The following is a 20,169-nucleotide window of genomic DNA, read 5'->3' as shown; positions in this document are numbered from 1 at the left end:
TCTGATCAAGGGCTAAGCACTCCACAGCACCTGCGTAAGTTACTTTGGTGGCTGTTGGAACAAAGTGTTCTCATCCAACCAGGAGAAGTCGTCACATGGTTGGGGTAGAGATCCTTTTAGATCATTGACAGCCTTAAGACCTGTTGGTTACCCTCAAACTGGTTTAGGCCATCTGCCAAGATGGTTTTACCAGGGTGTGGCCACTGTAAATACTACAGATTCTTCAAGCCACGGGTGAGAGTTGGGTGACAGGTGAACACCAAAAGTGGATGAGCAGCCCAGAAAAGGGCTTGGCAAGCCCTCACACCAGAGGGGTTTAGTCCTCCCTGAATACCTCCTATACCAACACTACCCTATAATGTGGTTGGCTGGTGTGAAAGAGCGATATGGGGAAGAAAGACTCCTAGGACTTGAAGTCACCTCTAGGGAGGGTTGCCAACTTTTCCTATATGTAGGCTGACCCTGAAGGTCTGTGTCTCAGTAATACCACTGATGAGATTAATTGCAACTTCCTTTCCTTGGTTTTATCTATTCTAGATATTTGATGCAATTGAAAGCTAGGGATATTTTGTTTGTAAAAGAGAGATATGATGTAGTGGAAAGAACACTGCATTTGGAGCCAGAATATGTGGATTCATGCCATGGTTCTACTATTTATGATCTGTGTGACCTTGGGCAAGTTGATTAAAATCTTTGGACCTTAGTTTCCAAAACATGAGGAAATTGAACTCCAAGTTCCCTTCTGGTTCTGACTTTATGATCCAATGAATAGAACTTTGGGGAATAAGTGGCAAAACCCTTAAGCATATAACAATGCTTGAGTCAAAAGTTAATGGATTTCTATATTTCTTCTACACAGAACACATTTTATCTGTTACATGTAGGAAACTGAAGTCAATGAGAATGAATATTATTTTCCAGATGGTGCCTTCTGGCACACATATTGGCTGTATTATAGACTTTAGTAATTGAGGAAATATATTATATTGTTCTGAAACCCCTCATTTGAATATTACACATCTCTAGGGTTCTGTTACCTTGGATTTTCAAATTAGATTAATTTTTCTAGGGACTAGATTCTAATTTTATACAATTTTAGACTAAGTATGTTTATTTTTCCTCCCAAAGGAAAGAGTAGGATCTCATTACACCTGTAGAAATGGACTACAAGACTACAGAATATCAGAACAGATCTTACAGTTTTAGTTCAACTCATACTTTAAATGGAATTCCTTCTGCAATATCCCTAATAGCCTCTTGTCAAGATGTTTGGTGAAGGATAACTTACTACTTCCTTCAGTAGCCCATTCTCATTTATTAAGTATCTTTCATATACCAGGCATTATGCTAGGTTGGGGGATGCAAAGACCAGAGTAAAAACAGTCCCTGCTCTAAAATGAGCTTATAATAGTCCATTCAGAGGAAGCAACATATACATATATAGATAGTTATCAAATAAGTGGTAATATATTGGTGATTTGGGGAGGTGGCATTAAAACCTGGGGGATCAGGAAAGGCTTCATGTAGAAGGTGGCTCTTGAGCTGAACCTTAAAGGAAACTTCTCTTATGCTTTCTCTTTATGGGTGTATGTGTTTCTAGTACTGTATGGGGTAGAAGCAGAAGAGTTGATGAGAATTAGTTGTTCCCACTTGGCCTCATGGGCAATTTTACTAAATCCCAATTTTTCCTTCCAGGTGCAACTTTATAGTTAAGATCCTTAGCTCTCAGGCTGATGGTTTTCTTTAGGATCTGCTTAGGGAAGATCAAAGGGATATCAGAGATATCAAAGCCTACTGCTCCAAAAATAAATGGCTCCAGTTTATTTATCCTTCCAGATATATGTACTATGATAAACTCAGGTATTTGTAGCTTTATTTTTGGGCTGAATTCACTGGGTCTTTCTATGCATTTGTTAAGTCATAACATGAGTCAATACAATCTCTTTCCAATCAAGCTCTGAGCCCCCATGCTGGGAATTTCCCAGCAATTATGAAAATGTATCCCTCCATGGATATCTCATCACTCATTGACTGCCCTACCAGCTGAGTTTAAGTCCAAAGGCACATATCAACCAATACTTCAATAAATTCATGTCTTATAAAAACAATTTTTAAAGAACAAATTATGAAACAGAAAGCCAACAGACTCTTAGTGAATAAGGATTGCTAAAACAGATTTATCTTCCTAGAGAGAGAAAAAGAGAATGAGGGGCAGAAGTTGGGAGTGTAGAATTCACCATGTTCTGACTCCACAACACTGTGACCGCAGAAATCTGTCCATCTGGCTCAAACTCAGCACCAATCACATAGTCTCAAAATCTGAGACTCTGTCTTTTCTTTTCACTCTGTTGTGGCTGAATCTTCTCGAATGCTTCTTTACACTGTTTCTTCTACTTTCTAGTTACAAAGACCCTAAATTTTCTCATCATAGCACTACCAGAGATTCTCACAGCGTGATGCTGTGATAGTATTTTTGATAATTTCCAACAAGATTTCTGCTCTGTCCCTCCTATGGAATTGGGAGAGGGCCCCCTCATTGATCACAGTCTCATGGCTTGCATGAGCTCAAATAAAAAGACATTAGGGAGTTTGTGTTTACCAGCAGACACTGATCTCCAATGTTCTACTTCTCTTGGAATATTGAGAGGAGATAAGGAGAGAATATATTTTAGGCACGGAGGCAGGGCTTGGAGTACCATGTGTAAAGAGAAGTAAGAAGGTCAGTTTGGCTGGACTGTACTCTGTGTGGAGGGATATAATCAGGGATTTGCTGGAGCTAGTTTGTATTAGGTTGAGAGCTTACTGTTAAATTTTCAACATGAACATTTAAACTTTGGAAATCAGTAAGTGCTACAAATTAGAGCTTGATCATTTTGTTGATTTCAAGACCTAAGAAAGTGATGGAGAAAATGTTAGTCATGCAAATTATGCTTAACAGTATTTTAAACTTACATTATTCCCCCTCTCCCCAAGCCGGTTGTTAAACACTTATCAACACATCCCTAGGTACAATGTGCAGTACAGCTAGGAAGGTAAGGGTAAGAAGGGGGCCAGGTTCTGAAGGGCTTTAAAGATAAAATAAAGGATTTTATGCTTGACCCTAGGGGTAAAAGAAAATCAATGGAGCTTATTGAAAAAGATGAATGACATAGTCAGTTTGTGCTTTAGCAAAAACAGTTTGGCAGCTGTGTGAAGGATGGATTTAAGAGACTTGAGGCAGGAAGACTAAATTCTAAGGTAATTGCAACAATATAGGTGAGAAGCAATGAGAATCAATGGGTGAGTGGAGAGATGGGGACAACCTTAAAAGATTATTAGGAAGAATTTCCTTACATGTGTCTGAAATCTACCTTTATGTAATTTCTACAAATTTTCCTAAATTTTGCCCTAATGGGCCAAGCAGAACAAATCTGATCCCTCTTTAGCATGAAAATCTTCAAATACTTAAGGATTACTGTCATATCCCTTTAAAGTCTTTTCTTCTTGTGCCTAATAAACTCCATCTCCTTCAACTAAACCTTATATGGCATAGTCTCTGGTCCTTTCACAATCCTGATGACACTCCTCCAGGTAAGCCTGTTTTTTCACAGTAGACTCCAAAAAAAAACCCCAACAATATATCAGACACTGTCTAACCAAAGCAAAGTTTAGTAGATTTATCACTTTCATCTTTCTACCCAATATACCCACCTCTTTTAATACAAACTAAGATTGAATTAGTTATTTTGGGGTGCCATGTTATATTATTTACTCATGGACCTTGTGATCCACAATGATTCTCAAAGGATGTACCACAAGACACTTTATGGGCCATCAAATTTCTAGCCCCCGTCTCCAGCTTCTGTTTGTGGCCTTCTCTTCTTGGCTTGGTGTCAGGAAGGTCACAACAGGAGTTTTATCCATAGGAGTAAAAAGCCATCTACTCCTCTATGAGTCTAGGTGGAGTAAGAAAGAAGAAGTCAAGGCATTAGGGGAGAGAAAGGAGAGCCAAATGGAATCTCAAGACCTTGGTAATGGATCTAAACACCCGATTGCCTAAGAACTCTTCTTTGTTGCCAATGTAAATGTTCAATGTAATCTTCATGTCAAAGAGTAGTGTGTTGTAAGCAAAAAAGCATATGAGAATTAATGCCCTAGATCTTTTTTCACATGAAATGTTACCTAGATATGTCTCTCCTGTTGAACGTAAGTATCCATATGGTTTTAAACTTGTCTTTATTAGATATCTTCATATCAGATTCACTCCATAATTCTAGCTTGTTAAGCTTTTTTTGGATTCTGACTTTATCATCTAATACATCAGCTTCATCCCTCCCCCAACCCCTGCTTCAGCTTCATATGTCTGCAAATTTGATAAGCATTCTTTTTAATAGTATAGTCTAGAATTTTCTGAGGGGTAGCTAAGTGGTACAGCGGATAGGGGGCTGGGCCTGAAGTCAGGAAGATTTATCTTCCTGAGTGCAAATCTGACCTCAGATACTTACTAACTGTATGACCCTGGGCAAGGTACTTAATCCTGTTTGTCTCAGTTTCCATATTTGTGAAATGACCTGGAGAAGGAAATGGCAAACCACTCCTGTATTTTTGTCAAGAAAATACCATATGGGGGGCAGCTAGGTGGCGCAGTGCATAGAGCTCCGGCCTTGGAGTCAGGAGGACCTGAGTTCAAATCTGACCTCAGACACATAACACTTCCTAGTTGTGTGACTCTGGGCAAGTCACTTAACCCCAGTTACCTCACAAAAAAAATACCATATGAGGTCATGAAAAGTTGGACATGACTAAATTGACATAATAACAACAACAACCAATGTGTCTTTATTTTCTGAGCCAGTGTCACATTCAGCACCATTGTGATAATGGTGGGCAGTTTTCTAATAAGGCAAAGTTAGCATAGCTGTACATTGAGCATAAAGACAGCTAGATGGCTCAGTGAATAGAGTTCTGGATTTGGAGTCAGGAAGACTTAAGTTGGAATCTAGCTATGTAACTCTGGGCAAGTCACTTAACCTCTGTTTGCTTCAATGCACTAGAGAGGGAAATGGCAAACCACCCCAGTATCTTTGCCAAGAAAACTCCATGGAAAGTAGGGCCCATGGGGTCACAAAGAGTCAGACATGACTGAACAATTAAACAACATCGAGCATGGTTTGGGGACCTGTAAACCATCACACAACACTTCCTTTGGTGCATCCTGATACCTTCAGGTCAAGGTTTAATGACTATTTCCCAGGAATATTATATTTTATTTGTCTAGAGTAGACATGAACTTAGTATTTTAAAATATTATATATTGAAGCCAGTGATGTCATTACTAGACCTATACCCAAAGATATCAAAGAAAGAGCAAAAAGCCCTTAAGAAAAATATATAGTAATATATTTTGTTATAGCAAAGAACTGGAAGTTGAGATGGCACCCATCATTTGGAGATTAACTGAACAAATCATGACATATTAATATAATCAAATATAATTATGCTATGGGATGATGTAAAGGACAGTTTCAGAGAAACCTGGGAAGACTTGTATGAACTGACAGAGTGTAGTGAGAAGAGCCAGGAAAATGCTTTACATAGCAACAACAACATTGTAAAGAAAAACAATATTGAAAGACTTAAGATTTTTGATCAATGTAATAACCAACCATGATTCTAAAGGATGAAAGATAAATCATGCTACCTACCTCCTGACAGAGAGGTGATGGATTCAAGGTGCATAATGAGATATATTTTCAAGACATGACCATATGAGAATTTGCTTTACTACTTGACTATGAATACTTATTATAAGTGTTTTCTTTTTTCTTTCATTTTTTTCCAGAGAGAAGGCTCACAAAATTCAGTTGTAGCAGTAGAGTAGTTAAAAAAAAAAAGAAAGAAAAAAGAAAATAAAAGAAAGAAAGGCAAGTCACTGAAGCAACCTAAGGAAGGCCAGAGGGAAGCACAAACAAGCAGGACAGCTTTGAAAGTTATACGTTGAATTTAATATATCCTCAAAAGGAAATGGAAACTCTACTTTTTAAAGTGATTTGAAGTTTCCTGTACAGTCTTTTTTTTTGTTCTACTTTCCTATGGCAATGTTTATCTTATTTAGTATTTGTTAAGTTCAGTATAAAATAAATTTTTAAAAAACTGACAAAGCAATCTGGCACAATTATTTTACTGAGCTGGTAGAGTATGTCCAATTTCCTCTGTCCAATGTTTTAGAGGATCCTGCTGCCTCTCATGTCTTCAAGGGAGCTAATTGAGAATTTTAGTTTATTCTGATGAGTTCACTTTAAAGAGAGCACTTTCTGAGACTAGAGAATCACAGTGCATTGAAATAAGTACACAACCTAATAAGATGGACATTATGCAAATCTGTAAATGTTTTGAGGCATTTCATTAGGGTGCCCATTTCAGTAAGGAGCTTTGAAATATTCATCTTCTCAGGAAAAGAAGACAGTTCATAAATACCAGTGGGGCTGTGTGTGGGTGTGTATATAAACCATGTTATAACTGCCTGAAAGGCTAAAACATTAAAAAATGCTTTTGGACTAAATGTAAATTTATTTAAGAAAACTGTATAGTCAAGTAACCAAGCATTTAAGTGCCTATTACAGTGCCAGACACTGTGCTAAGTGCTAGAAATACAATAAAAAGCAAATAAAATAGTCCCTTCTCTAGAGGAATTCAGTCCGATGGGAGTGACAACATGCAAACAACTATGTACGAACAACATAAATACAGGATAAATTGGAGATAAACTCAGAGGGAAGGAACTAACATTAAAGAAGACTGGAAAGGGCTTCTTTCAAAAGGTGGAGACTTTAGCTGAGATATGAAGGAAGCTATAGAAACAATGGAGTAGAGGTAAGGAGAAAGAGAGAGAGGGAGAGAGAGAGAGAGAGAGAGAGAGAGAGAGTTAGTTCCAGGCATGGGAAATATCTAATGAAAATATGGGATGGCAGGAAATGTCTTGTGTGAGGAAGCTAGGGTTAATGGATAGTTTTAGTTATATCTGACTCTTCATTCTCCCAATATGCCCCAAGTTGCTAAGTTTTGTCATCTCCACCTTCACAAAATCCCTCACATACACCTTTACATTTAATATTCCATTAGATTGTGACTTCTTGAGAATAAGGAACATTCATTCATTCATTCATTTGTTTGTTTGTTTATTCTTTTATTTATTTGTTTGTTTATCCATTCATTATATATTTATGACCTTCCTTTCTATCCTAGGCATAAACCCAGCACTTAGTACAGTGCCTGGCATATAGTATGCATATAAAAATACTAGTTGACTAACTTACAGACTCTGGGACTTCCTATGAGGAAGGTAGGAGAAAGGGGATCTCATCTTCCTCTCTATTGAAAACTTGTCAGCTAAAGCCCATGTTCTGCCTATATGTAAGCCTAATTCTGGTTTTAGAGGCTGCCCATTCTTTTCTGTTCTGTTTTTCCTGTTCTTTATTTTTTCCTCATCTTAGGTCAATAAGTATGAATATGGAAATGAATGTGTCCAAGCATGCAACCTACCTAGTGAGTTCAAGGAGTGTGGATATCCTCAATTTTTTGGCTAAGGCCTCCAAGAGCTACAGCAGAGTTCTTCTTGGAGATGATCACCATCGAGAAGATGAACCTGGTCCCCGGCTTGACTTGTCAGAAGACAAGTTTTGAGGGAGACAGTGCAGAGCTGAAGTGAAGAGTAAAATATCCATCTGTCAATCCTATAAACTGCTTCATGTTTATGTGGTTGATCAACATCCTGCAGAGTTTATCAGTCATGACTATTGCTGCTTGTTTGGTTTAAGTATTTTTGGTCAATTGATGCTTTTAAATATTTTATGTTAGGCATTTCTTTTGTATGTAAGAAATAAATACTATTCTACACATTCTTCACATTGTACATTGAGCACCATTCTACTGGCTTACTAGCTCTTCCCTAAATTTGACACTCTCATCTCAAGGCTCAAAAGCCACACATTCATATTAGCTGATCCCTATGCCTGGAATACTCTTTGTTTCTTCCCCTTACAATCTTTGCTTTCAAGAGTCAGTTCAGTTGCCACTTTTGTGAAGCCTCCTCTTATCCACTGAGCTGTTAGCACTCACATCATTACCATTTCCCTTTTACTGTACACACACATGCACACATAGACACACACAGACACACACACACATACACACACACACGTTGTGTCCTTCTGGTTGAATTGAAGTTCTTTGCAGTCAGGGAATATTTTGCTTTTGTCTCTTTATCTCCAGAAGATGACGTAGCATTTTACCCTGAAAAAATGTTTAATCAATTTTTATTAAATTTAACTCCTACGCAATAATACATCCAGTCTTTTCTGATTAACCAATGACACATCTGCAAGAACACCATCAGGGCCATTATCTGTGTCTATGGAAGAAAGAAAGCTAGTCCACGCAAAGACCAAACTCATGACCAATCTCTCCAACCCACTGAGCTAAAAAACAGAGGACGCTCCTACTAATATTCATTGAAATAGTAAAATATTAACATTAGAGTCCTTGGAGTCCCATTCTCCTGAGCAAGATCAATATGCCAAATACAGCAATTCAACCACTTTCTACCATGCCATTTTTTCTTGTATGCAGAGTTAACACACAGGAGAGCACTGTGATTCCATGGCAAATCATGTCATTTGAAACGTAATAACAGACTCAATAACAGCAAAAGCTGCTGTAATGTGGTTAACTTGGAAAGCAAGTGCAGTTTTGAAAGTCACTGAATTTCTCTGTGAACTTTTAATTTAAGACGTACATCTAGAAACTTTGTAATCCTATATATGAAGAAATTAACTAGCAAAATGTGGATTTATCTCTATCAAGTACCTGATATTGATAGCACAATGAAAAATGGACATGGGCTGACAGTACATTTTTTTTGAAAGAGGAGGTTATTTATACTTATCAGAACTATGCAGAAGCCACATTATATATTTTCCGGTATTTTTCATATTTTTATTTTAAATTCTTTTCTTGTGACTTTAATGAATACAAAAAGAACATCTCTATATAAACAGAAAAAGAATATTATGTAAAACTGCAAATTAAATACATAATTTAGATAAAATAGCTATTTTTATTCTATTGGCATGACTCAGTCATGAGCAATTAATATCTCTACAATTATTTGGATGTCTTTGTCTCTGTAATAGTGTTTTGTAGTTGAATTAATGTAGTTTATAGTCCCTCTTTGTGTCTTAGGTGGATTCCAGAATATTTTATGCATTCTGTGGATAATTTAAATGGAATTTCTTGTTCTATCTCTTCTTGATAAATTTTATTGGTAACATTCAGAAAGACTGATGATTTGTGTGGGTTTATTTTATACACTGCTACTTTACTATAGTACAGTATAGTTAATATTTCAATTAATTTTTAGTTGCATATCTAGGGCTCTTTATGTAGACTATTTTATCATCTCTAAAAAGTGATAATTTTCCTTACTGTTTCTCTATGCTTATTCTGTCAATTTATTTTTCTTGTCTTTTTGCTATAATTGTCATTTCAAGCATTGTGTTGAATAATAATAGTGATGATGGCCATTCTTATTTTGGTACAGATCTTATCGGAAAGGCTTCTAGCTTATTTCCTCAATATGAAAAGCTGGCTCATGGTTTTAGATAGAAAAGATTTCCCACATTAAGGAAATGTCCCTTTATTCCTATACTTTTTTTAGTGTTTTCAACAGAAATAGATATTGTATTTTGTCAAAAGTCCCAGACACTTATTAGTTGTGTGACTCTAGATAAAACACTTAACCTCTCTCTTCCTCAGTTTCATCAACTATAAAATGGGAATAATAATTGCACCTTCCTTATAGGGTTGTTGTGAGGATCAAAAGAGTTAATATTTGCAAAGTACTTAGCATAATACCTGGTACATAGTAGACACTTTATAAATGTTTGTTTTCATCCCCTTTCTGCATCTATTGATATAGTAATGTGATTTTTGATTACTTTTGTTTTTAATGTGGTCAATATAGTTTTTTGAAGATTGAAACAATTCTGCATTTCTGGTATGAACCTTATATGAACATACTGTATATTACATTTTTGATATGTTGGTGTAGCCTATTTGATCATATTTTATTCAATATTTTTGCACTGATGTTCATTAAGTCTATATTCATAAATAAAATTTTTTTCTTTGACTTGTCTTCCTCTGGTTTGCCTATCAAGACCATATTTATATAATAGAAAATAAGATCTCTTCTTTATCCATCTTTGTAAATAGTTCATATAATATTGAAAATAATTGTTCTTTGAATGTTTGATAGAATTCAATCATAAATCCATCTGGTTTTGGAATTTTTTTCCTTTGGGAGTTCATTTATGACATAGTCAACTTCTTTTTCTGAGATTTGCTTATTTAATTTTTCTATTTCACTTTCCATTAATCTTGGCATTTTATGCTTTTGTAGATATTCATCTATTTCACTTAAATTATCAATTTTCTTGGTATAATTGGGCAAAATAGTTTTTAAAATACACTTTATTCTGCATTTGTTGTGATTTCTCTTTTTTATTTTTAATATTGGTAATTTGAGTTTCTTCCTTTAAAAAAATTAGACAATTGAATGGTTTACCTATTTTGTCATTTTATGTTCTTCAGAAAACAGCTTTATTTTTATTTATCAACTCTTTTTTTGCTTTTTGATTTTCAGAATTTCTATTTTGGTGTTTAGTTAGAGTTTTAAAGTTATTAGTTTTCTGTTTTTTCCTAGTTGTATACCCATTCACTGATATATTCTTATTTTTGAAGACTTTTTAACAAATATAATTTTTATTGTATTGTGGCAGATAAAAGGTTACAGAATAAATAAAGGAGATGCTGACAGAAAAGGAGTCTGTTCAACATTAGTGATTTATAACTGATGCAATAGGATTCTGTTCAACTACTCCTTTTCCCCTGGCACAGTGACAGATTACAGGTTATTACTCTTTTAAACTTCCTCCCCTATTGACACTCTACCTTTCAAAGATGGAGTTGGTTTTGTTTATGACTAATCTCTCTTTGAATCTTTCCTCCTCTTAATCCCCTCTGTTTCCTCTCCCTATTCCTAGTGGTTGCTTCTTGAGTTTAATGTATTTCTATCCCAAACATTCTCTCTCTCTCTCTCTCTCTCTCTCTGTGTCTCTCTCTCTTCCCCCACCCCGCATATCCAACCCTCCTTTTCCAATTAAGACAAAAGTGAGGTTTGTTCACAACCTACTGCCTTACCCCTTCCTCCATGTTTATATAATCTCACGCATTCCAATTACAAGATATTTTTCACCATCTTCCTCTATTTTTCTTTCCTAGTGTATTCCTTTTTAAAAATTTCCTTTTCTTTTTCTTCTTTAGACCATCAATATATAACAAAACTGCTTTCATGACTTGTGTTATTTAATCCTTCTCTGATCCTTGAGACATGAGTTATAAAGGGATATATTTTTATTCTTCCCCTTAGACTATAAGTACTTCATCATTGTATGGTACCTTTCAATTGTTCAAATATATTGATGTTTCTATGCTTTCCCTCACTTATTTGATTGCATTTCAAATATATAATCAGTTCTGGTCTTTTCATCAGGAATACCTGGAAGTCTCCTATTTCATTAAAGGTATCTTTTCCCCCTATAACATTATACTGTTTTACTTAATATGTTTTTCTTGATTGCAAACCTTTATCTATGGCCTATTGGAATCTTGCTTTCCAAGTTCTTTTTTTCTTTATAGTTGCAGGTGACAGGTCTTGTGGAGCTGTGACTGTGGCATATTTGTCCTTGAGCAATTTCTTTCTAGCTACTTTCAGGACTTTTTCTTTGACTTGGAAACTGAATTTTGGCTATCGGAGTTCTAAGAGTTTTCATTTGGGATGTTTTATTTCAGGAAGTGCCTTGTTGATTCATTGTATTTTCACTTTGCTCTCTGGTTCTACTAGGTTTGGTCAGTTTTAATTCATGATTCTTGAAATATGATGTCTAAAGTTTTTTTTACTTTTTTACAGTCTAGGTTTTTATGTCTGATGATTCTTAGATTATTTTTCTTGACCCTTTTTTGAGTCAATTGCTTATGATACTAGATACCTTACATCTTCTGATTTGTTTTTCAGTCTTTTACTTTGTTCTAATATTTTTTATTATTTCATGGAATCACTGATACCTAGTCCGATCCAATTTTCAGGGATTTTATTATTGGAATAAGGTTTTGTGCATCCTATACTATGCTATTTGTTCTTTTTTTCCCACTCTTTCCTTTAGAGCTCCCTTTCTCATATTTTCCTCTGGAGTTCTTATTTCATTTGCATGATCAATTTAGAACTTTTACTTCATTTCTTCTAGAAATTCCCATAAAACTTGTGTCAAATCTGAGGAAAGTTTGAGTTTATTGAATTTATTGTTTATATGACATTATTTTTTTCTTATTGGTTTGTTGAGAATTGATCGAACATTTCTAGCACCGTAGTATTCTTTATCATTGATTTTTGTGTGTGTGTTTACTTATTTTTTTTTTGCCATGTTTTCTGAATTTGAACTTTATGTCAGGAATAGGACCTGAGCCCTGCTGGAAGGAATGGGAAGGTCTTCATTGGTGCTGATCTGTATTTTCTCAGGTATAGATACCTACCAAACTGTAAGTCCACAGAGCTGTTGTGTAACCTTATTCTTGTATGCTTGTGAAATCTGGACAGTGCACCAGCGCCATGCCAGAAAATTGAACCATTTCCATTTGTATTGCCTTAGGAAGATTCTGAAGATCACCTGGCAATATAAAGTATTGGACACTGAGGTCCTTTCTCAAGGTGAATTGCCAAGCATTCAAACTCTATCACAGAGAATGCAGCTCTGATGGTCAAATGATTTGGATGCCAAATGTATGTTTGCCTAAAAGATTATTTTGTGGAAAACTCACACAAGGCAAACAGTCATATGAAGGTCAGATGAAGCAATAAAAGGGCACTCTCAAGGTCTCTCTGAAGAACTTTTGAATTGATTGTGAGACATGGGAGGCACTGGCACAGGACCATCCAGCATGGTGTGACTGCCTCAAAGAAGGTGCTGTTCTTTTTAAACAAAGCAGAATTGCAGTAGTTCAAAAGAAAAATGAGATACACAAATTTAGAGATATCTCCTTGCCTATGGTAGAGACTTCTGAGCTCATATTGGGTTGGTTAGATACAGTCAGACACACTGTACCTTGGCCCCAACATTGTTATGTCATTTTGGTCATCTTTGATTATGGACAACAAAGAAGGTTATAGATAATGAACACTATGTTCTTCAAGGACCTTAAGAGTAACTGATGAGTGCTGTTCCTGGGCACTGTACTTTGGGTTGTCTGTGTCTAGGTGGTTTAATCCAGGGCATGCCTTGAGCATTGCTCTCCCCGTCTAAGCACAATAGGTTTCTGAGCCCTGGTTTGGGTTCAGAAAAATACAATTGCAGTCTCCAAATGTTCTTGGCTAGGTCCTGGTCCAGGTTTCCTTCCCTAGACTGTTAGTACATAACTTCAAATTCTAGGTTTCCCTGACTGGCCACTGGCCTATGAACTGGAAAGTTTCTATGAGCTGTGTCCCCAGCCTGGACTTTTCTCTCTGGACCCTATTCTGAGTGCTTATAGACTTACGACTATCCCTGTGCAGACCAGTTCTTTATACAATTAATATTGTATCTTGACCATCATAGGCAATCCTCCATGAAAATGGCAAATATTTTATTTAGCAAATGTCTCTGTTACATACATTGAAGTGGCTAGTCAGACGATCATGGAACAAAGCTATCTTTGTTGTTAAATACATCTAAGAATCTTGTATGATCTTACATATGCACGGGAAACACTTCCTTCAAGGCTGCTTTTTGCTCTAGCATATAATAAAACACTGAGCACTATAAAATGTGAATTTTGTTATTATTGCTATGTGCAACATACTGTGCTGAGCACTAGAGGAAAGACAAAGATAAATGATATGGACTTCCAACTCTCAAGATGTTTACATTCTAGGAGAGACATTATGATATGTATACAAATAAGTATGATACAGATTAGAATATGATCTGTGTTTAAGAGTACAAAGTATTATGAGATCAGATAAAGAAGAAATTAATTACAGACCCTATTGTATATTCTCTCCTCACTGTCTCAAGCTATCCTCCTTATAACCAAGGCCATTCTTTTGAAGAACATTAGGGATAGCAACTTATTGTTTATGGAAGGGAGCAATGTTCAATGCTTGACACTAGTGATGACAAACTAAATAGAAATAAATCCCTGTGGGCTACATATTGACTTAGAAAACCACAAATTAACATTATCTATGTTATATTTTTATCTATTTTGTTAAATATTTCCCAATTACATTTTAATCTGATTTACTTGTGCAGATATGAGTTTGACACCTCTTGTACGCAGTCGTTAATTTCAAGATATTGTCTGAAAGCTTATCTCACCTAAGTTAACAGGCAATGAAATATAGACACTCACCTGGAAAGCACCCAACAGTGTGTGTTCATGGACTACTCACAATGCAAATGTTGCTGATGAAATTAAGGAAAGGTAAGACTGACTTGGGAAAAATTTCCAGCAGAGCTCTCAGAGAAAGATTACCTGTAAAGAAGGCATACCTCAGGTCTCCCTCCCTCCCCAATGTAAGAAAAGGTGATTTTTTTCCTAAGGTATAGATTTTTGTAATGATTTTATAAATCAAACAATCTTATTAAAACATTTTGAATGGAAACATCATGAATTAATCAAAACCTAAGAGAGAAGATCAAAGAGCTGTCAGTCCAGAACAATTCAGAAATGTTACTCTCATCAGTTTGTCCATAACAATTCCCTATTGGTATCTACCCTAAGAAAAACAGGCCCCAGGAAATGGAAAAGCCTCATTAACCAGGTGAGTCTTTCCTTGTCTGTATCATTAAGTATCTGGATAGCAAAAATGAAAAGGCCATTTTAGGTGTGTACCCCTCAAGGAGGTCTAGGTAGGCTATTATGTATATGTGGGACAGGCCTATGTGATGTAATTGACTTGATGTGATTCAGGTTGATCTGGTACTTTATGTTCAGATTGGAATGAAAAAACACAGCATTCAACAACCATACTAACCTCCAGCCTTTTCCGGTCAGAACTCATCTCTTTATTAGCTCTCTCGAGATTCAAATGGAGTTTAGCAAGCATGCTTTGAAATAAATTCAGAAATTCCGGGCAGCTAGGTGGCACAGTGTGGCCTTGGAGTCAAGAGGATCTGGGTTCAAATCTGACTTCAGATACATCCTCAAAAAAAAAAGAAATATGTTCATAAATTACCAAAAATAAATTCTTAATCTCTCTCTCTCTCTCTCTCTCTCTCTCTCTCTCTCTCTCTCTTTCTCATCCTTACTCTTTCTCATCCCTACTCTCAAACTGTGAGCTCTTAGGCTTAGATAGAATCTTTGTTAATTGATTAGCTGTATTAAGTAGCAAAGTACTTAAGCAAGAAAGGAATAAAAGGTTATGACAGGACTAGTCTTTCTCACCTCCATAACTCTTCTCTTTTCGATTCCTTTGACAGGTTGAAGGAAAAGATTGAAATTTAAAATTTGGAGGAAAATTTCTCAGAAATGAACTCTGGAAAGGTAGTGGAGGAATATAGTAGCTGTGGATTGAACTTTGCTCTTACCAGGTGCTGCTGGATTATTATGACCTGCCTCTCTGGCTAACCTCAGGTGATCTTGCCCATCTATCTGCTTTATGTCTTTGCTCTGTCAGGTCAGCACCTTGCTTCTCCTCCCAGTCTGGTCACTTTGACTTTTCTCTGTGAGTAGCCATCAGGAGATCAATCCCAAGTCCTCATAGAAAGGAATCATGGCCTGCATGGATTCCTGGAGCTGTACTCCTTTCTCTCAGTGCCCACCATGTGGTTTCTTAGCAGGAAGAGTAAGGAATAAGCATTTATATACTATCTACTAAGTGCCAGGCACTGTGCTATGTACTTTATAAATACTCTCTAATTTGATCATCACAACAACCCTGAAAAGTAGGTGCTATTATTATCCCCATTTTACAACTGAGATAACCATGCTAGGCAGAGGTTAAATGACTTGCCCAGGGTCGTACAACTAATGTCTGAGGCCAGATGTGAACTCATTTCTTCCTGACTCCAGGCCTTCTTATAGAAAATTTTTACTAGGACATGAAAGAAGAATCGGAGTTTCTCTTATATGCCCATAATATTCTAACTTTGTGGTTTTCCAAAGCCTTTGCGATCCCAAGGAGAGCCTTATAAAGCTTCCTAAGTTTCAGTAGTAACTGATGCTACCTTAGAATTGAATGAAAGAGGAGGGTCTGGGGTAGGCTATGAGGTATGTACAGAGAGAAGTAGGTGATCACGTATAAAACAGTAACAGCAACAGCAGCAGCAGCAGCAATAACAATGTCTAATCTTCCCCCCTCCTCACCCCCTAATCTACACAGTAAGGCAGCTAAGTCTGGAAGTATGTAAAATAGAGGAGCACCAGGTAGCATGATATGGCGAAAAGAGCATTCTATTTGAATTCAGAGCATTCACAATAAAAATCTAGCTCAGTTACTTAGGTGACCTGTAGTACGTTAAGTGAGTTGTCCTTTCTGGGTATCATTTTTCTTTTCTGTAAAATGAAGGGATTGAACTAGATGACTGTTTAGGTCCCTTTCAGCTCCTAATCTAAGATCCCTAAGAACATAATAATATATTTTTGTTGAATGATATAGAAAATAGCTTTTGTAAAGCCAGATGTCATCTGGTCAGTTTGGTGAAGCAAAAGTGAAGAGGGGAAAGAGAGAAAGAGGGGGAGGGGGAAGGTGAGAAAGAGAGTGAGAAAGAGGGAAAGGGAGAGGGAGAGGGAAAGAGAGAGAGACAGAGAGAGAGACAGACAGAGACAGAGAGAGGGAGAGAGAGAGAGAGAGAGCACAGAGATAGTGAAGAAATAATATATTGAAAATAGGAAATGAATGAAAGATAAAAAATAGTTGGCCTTAGCAGCATTAAGCCTGCAGTCATTCTCTGTTGAAAAAAAAAGGAAATTCAAACATTAAAAACAGATAAATTAGAGGATGAATAATCGTATTACAAAAGAATTTTTTTTGCTTTGCAAAAATATTTCCCACCACACTGCTCTAAGTCATGAGTAATACATTTAAAATATAATAACATATATATTCAATTTATAACACCTCTTTGTGAAAGCAATAATGTCATTAAGAAAGGTCTAATTGTTGCCTATGGCAATTCAGATTCCTGTGTCCCCTTAAAGGCAAGATTTTTAGGCAGTCTATCTTCATAACTACTATTTTTAAAATGCTATGATGTAATCTTGAAAATATATTTTATAAAATATTTCTTCATTCAATATTTAGATGGAGTGTGATTTCATTGTTGTGATTGTTTTCTCTCCACCAGCACAAATCACGATCCTTCCATGCCTTCTTCTCCTATGTAATTGTCATTCAAATACTTTCATAATGGACAAGATGAGATAATGTTTGTAAAGTATTTTGTAGATTTTAAAGTGCTATATAAAAGCTAGTTAACAATAATTATTATTACAGTAAAAATATCTGTAGGGAAATATAATACCTACTATATGCTAAGCACCATGTGCTTTTTTTTTTTTTTTTTTTTTTACTATTATCTCATTTGATCCTCACACTAACTCTGAGAGATAGGAGCCATTATTACCCTCATTTTCCAGATGAGGAAACTGAAGCAAGCACAGGGTAACATAGCTAATAAACAGCTGAGGCTAGATTTGAAGGGGGTCTTTCTGACTCCAGGCCCAGCATTCTGTGCCACCTAGCTACCTCATTAGAGCTTCTGCACAGTACTCATTAGTCAGGTCAAGTGAAATCAACAAAATATTTATTGGGGGTCTACTATGTGAAAGGCACTTTATTAGGCTCTAGAGATACCAGGACAAAAATCTAAGTAGTCTTCACCTTTGAGAAATTTATATTCTACTAGGCCATATTACATGAACACAGTTAAGTATAATACAGAATAAGGAATGAAAGGAGCATTAAAAAAAAATCCCTGATAATATATAAGAAAAAGGAAAATCCTGATACTTTGGGAAATCTGGAGGAGGTGATATTTGACCTGAAACTTGAAGAACAAAGAATTCTAAAGAGTAGAGGTGAAGAGGGATCATGTTCCAGGCAGTAAGGATGTCATGTTTTCATGCTTATGGTTGAGAAATGTAGTGCTGAGTTTGAGAACATCTCTAGTTTGGTTGGAATTTAGAGTGAAGGAAGGGACTAATGTAAAATAAGCTTGGAAAGATAAGTTAGAGGCAGATTGTGGAAGTGTTTGGTGCACTGGAAATAATACTGAATTTAGAGTACTGAAGGATCTGAGTTTAAATACTGGCTTTCCCACCCAGTACTGATATAATCTTGGGCAATTCACTAACTTTTCTGGGCCTCAGTTTCTTCATCCATAAAAAGAGGGAGTTAGACTCAATAACCTCTAAAATTTCTTCCAGACCTAATTTTATGATCCTTTGAAATTATAAGATAAGGAATTTGTATTTTATACTACAGGCAATAGGGAGTCACAGAAGGTTTTTGTGTAGGCAAGTGGCTTCATTAGACCTGTATCTTGGAAAGATTGTTTTGGCAGCTGTATAGAGGATAGATTGGAGTGGGAAGAGACTCACAGCAGACAGCTCAATTAGGAGGGTATTAAAATAACCTAAATGAGAAAGAGTGTGGATTACATTTACAATAAAAAAAAAAACACTTAGCAGTAGTATGTGAATTACTTGAAGCAAGCAATAATAATAAAGAGTATACTTCAATGACTGTTCAAGCCCACAATGAACACCAAAGCACAAGGGAAAAATTGCTAGAATATGAAAAACAACACCAAGGAGTGACACTGATGGAGCATATTGCCAATGAACATATTAATCAATCCTCAGAAGACAAGCAAAAACTTTAAGACAAAAGTAGCAAGTATAGTGCTACTACAAGCTCTTTTATAGCACAGTGTAAACTTCTTGAAGTTGGAAGAATGGCAAGAATAGTGAAAAAAAGAAAAAGCTTCTCATCATTGCTAAGAAGGAAAACATGGTTGTGATGGACAAGACAGTACAAAGACTGGAGTAATGAAGACTGGAAAAGATTATTTTTACTATTGAAAATCTTTTTTTTTTTCAAGGCTATATACTAAAACCAAGGGCAAGTAGTTGGTATAATGGATAGAGCACTGGGCCTAGAGTCGGGAAGACTCATCTTTCTGAGTTGAAATCTGGCCTCATACACTTAGAAGCTGTGTAAGTCTGGGCAAGTCACTTAACCTTGTTTGTCTCAGTTTCTTCATCTGTAAAATGAGCTGGAGAATGAACTGGCAAATCACTCCAATATCTTTCCCAAGAAAACTACAAATGATGTCATAAATAGGTGGACACAACTGAAAAAAATGACTGAACAACAACAACAACAACATACTAAAACCGCTGTCAGAAGAAATCCAAATGAGCCTATAAAATCAAGGCATCTTATAAGATTGTGAAAAAATACCCAAATATGTTTTGTATGTTTTTTTACATCTAGTGGAAAGTCTTATCTCTATTGAAGAAACTATGATATCCAATAAATGTATTGATATACTGAGACACAAAATTGTTTCAAAATTACAGAAATTCCCAAATTAAGAATGTAATACAGCCTTAAATCATGGTATACATTATGAAAATTTAAGAATTTTCTCATAAACTGGAGATAAACATGTTCCAATGGCCTGAGATCTAGCCCAATTTAAACCTTATTAGAAATCTATGGTGTATGTGGAGCACAATGGCACATGTTTGTAATCACCTACTACTGAGTAAACTGAGGCTGATAAATCACTTGAGTTCAGGAGTTTTGAGCTGCAGTGGGCTAAACTGAACTTATGTCTACACAATTAGCTGCTTCCCATTGGCTGGCAGGAAGATAGAGATCCCCCAGGAGAGGGAGGGCACCAAATTCCATAAGCAGGGGCAAACCAGTTCAGCTCAGAAATGGAGTGCATCAAAGTTCTCATGTTAATTAGAGGGGGACTGGGCTTGTGAGTAACCCCTGCCCTTCCAGCCTAAGCAAGATAAAGAGACTAGTAGAAAGGAGGAAAGAAAGAAAGAAAGAAAGAAAGAAAGAAAGAAAGAAAGAAAGAA

The sequence above is a fragment of the Vombatus ursinus genome, unplaced genomic scaffold (assembly GCF_900497805.2).
Source record: "Vombatus ursinus unplaced genomic scaffold, bare-nosed wombat genome assembly UNPS02014893.1, whole genome shotgun sequence".
Taxonomy (NCBI): domain Eukaryota; kingdom Metazoa; phylum Chordata; class Mammalia; order Diprotodontia; family Vombatidae; genus Vombatus; species Vombatus ursinus.
The sequence above is the reverse complement of the archived record's forward strand: the minus strand, read 5'-3'. Positions refer to the sequence as shown.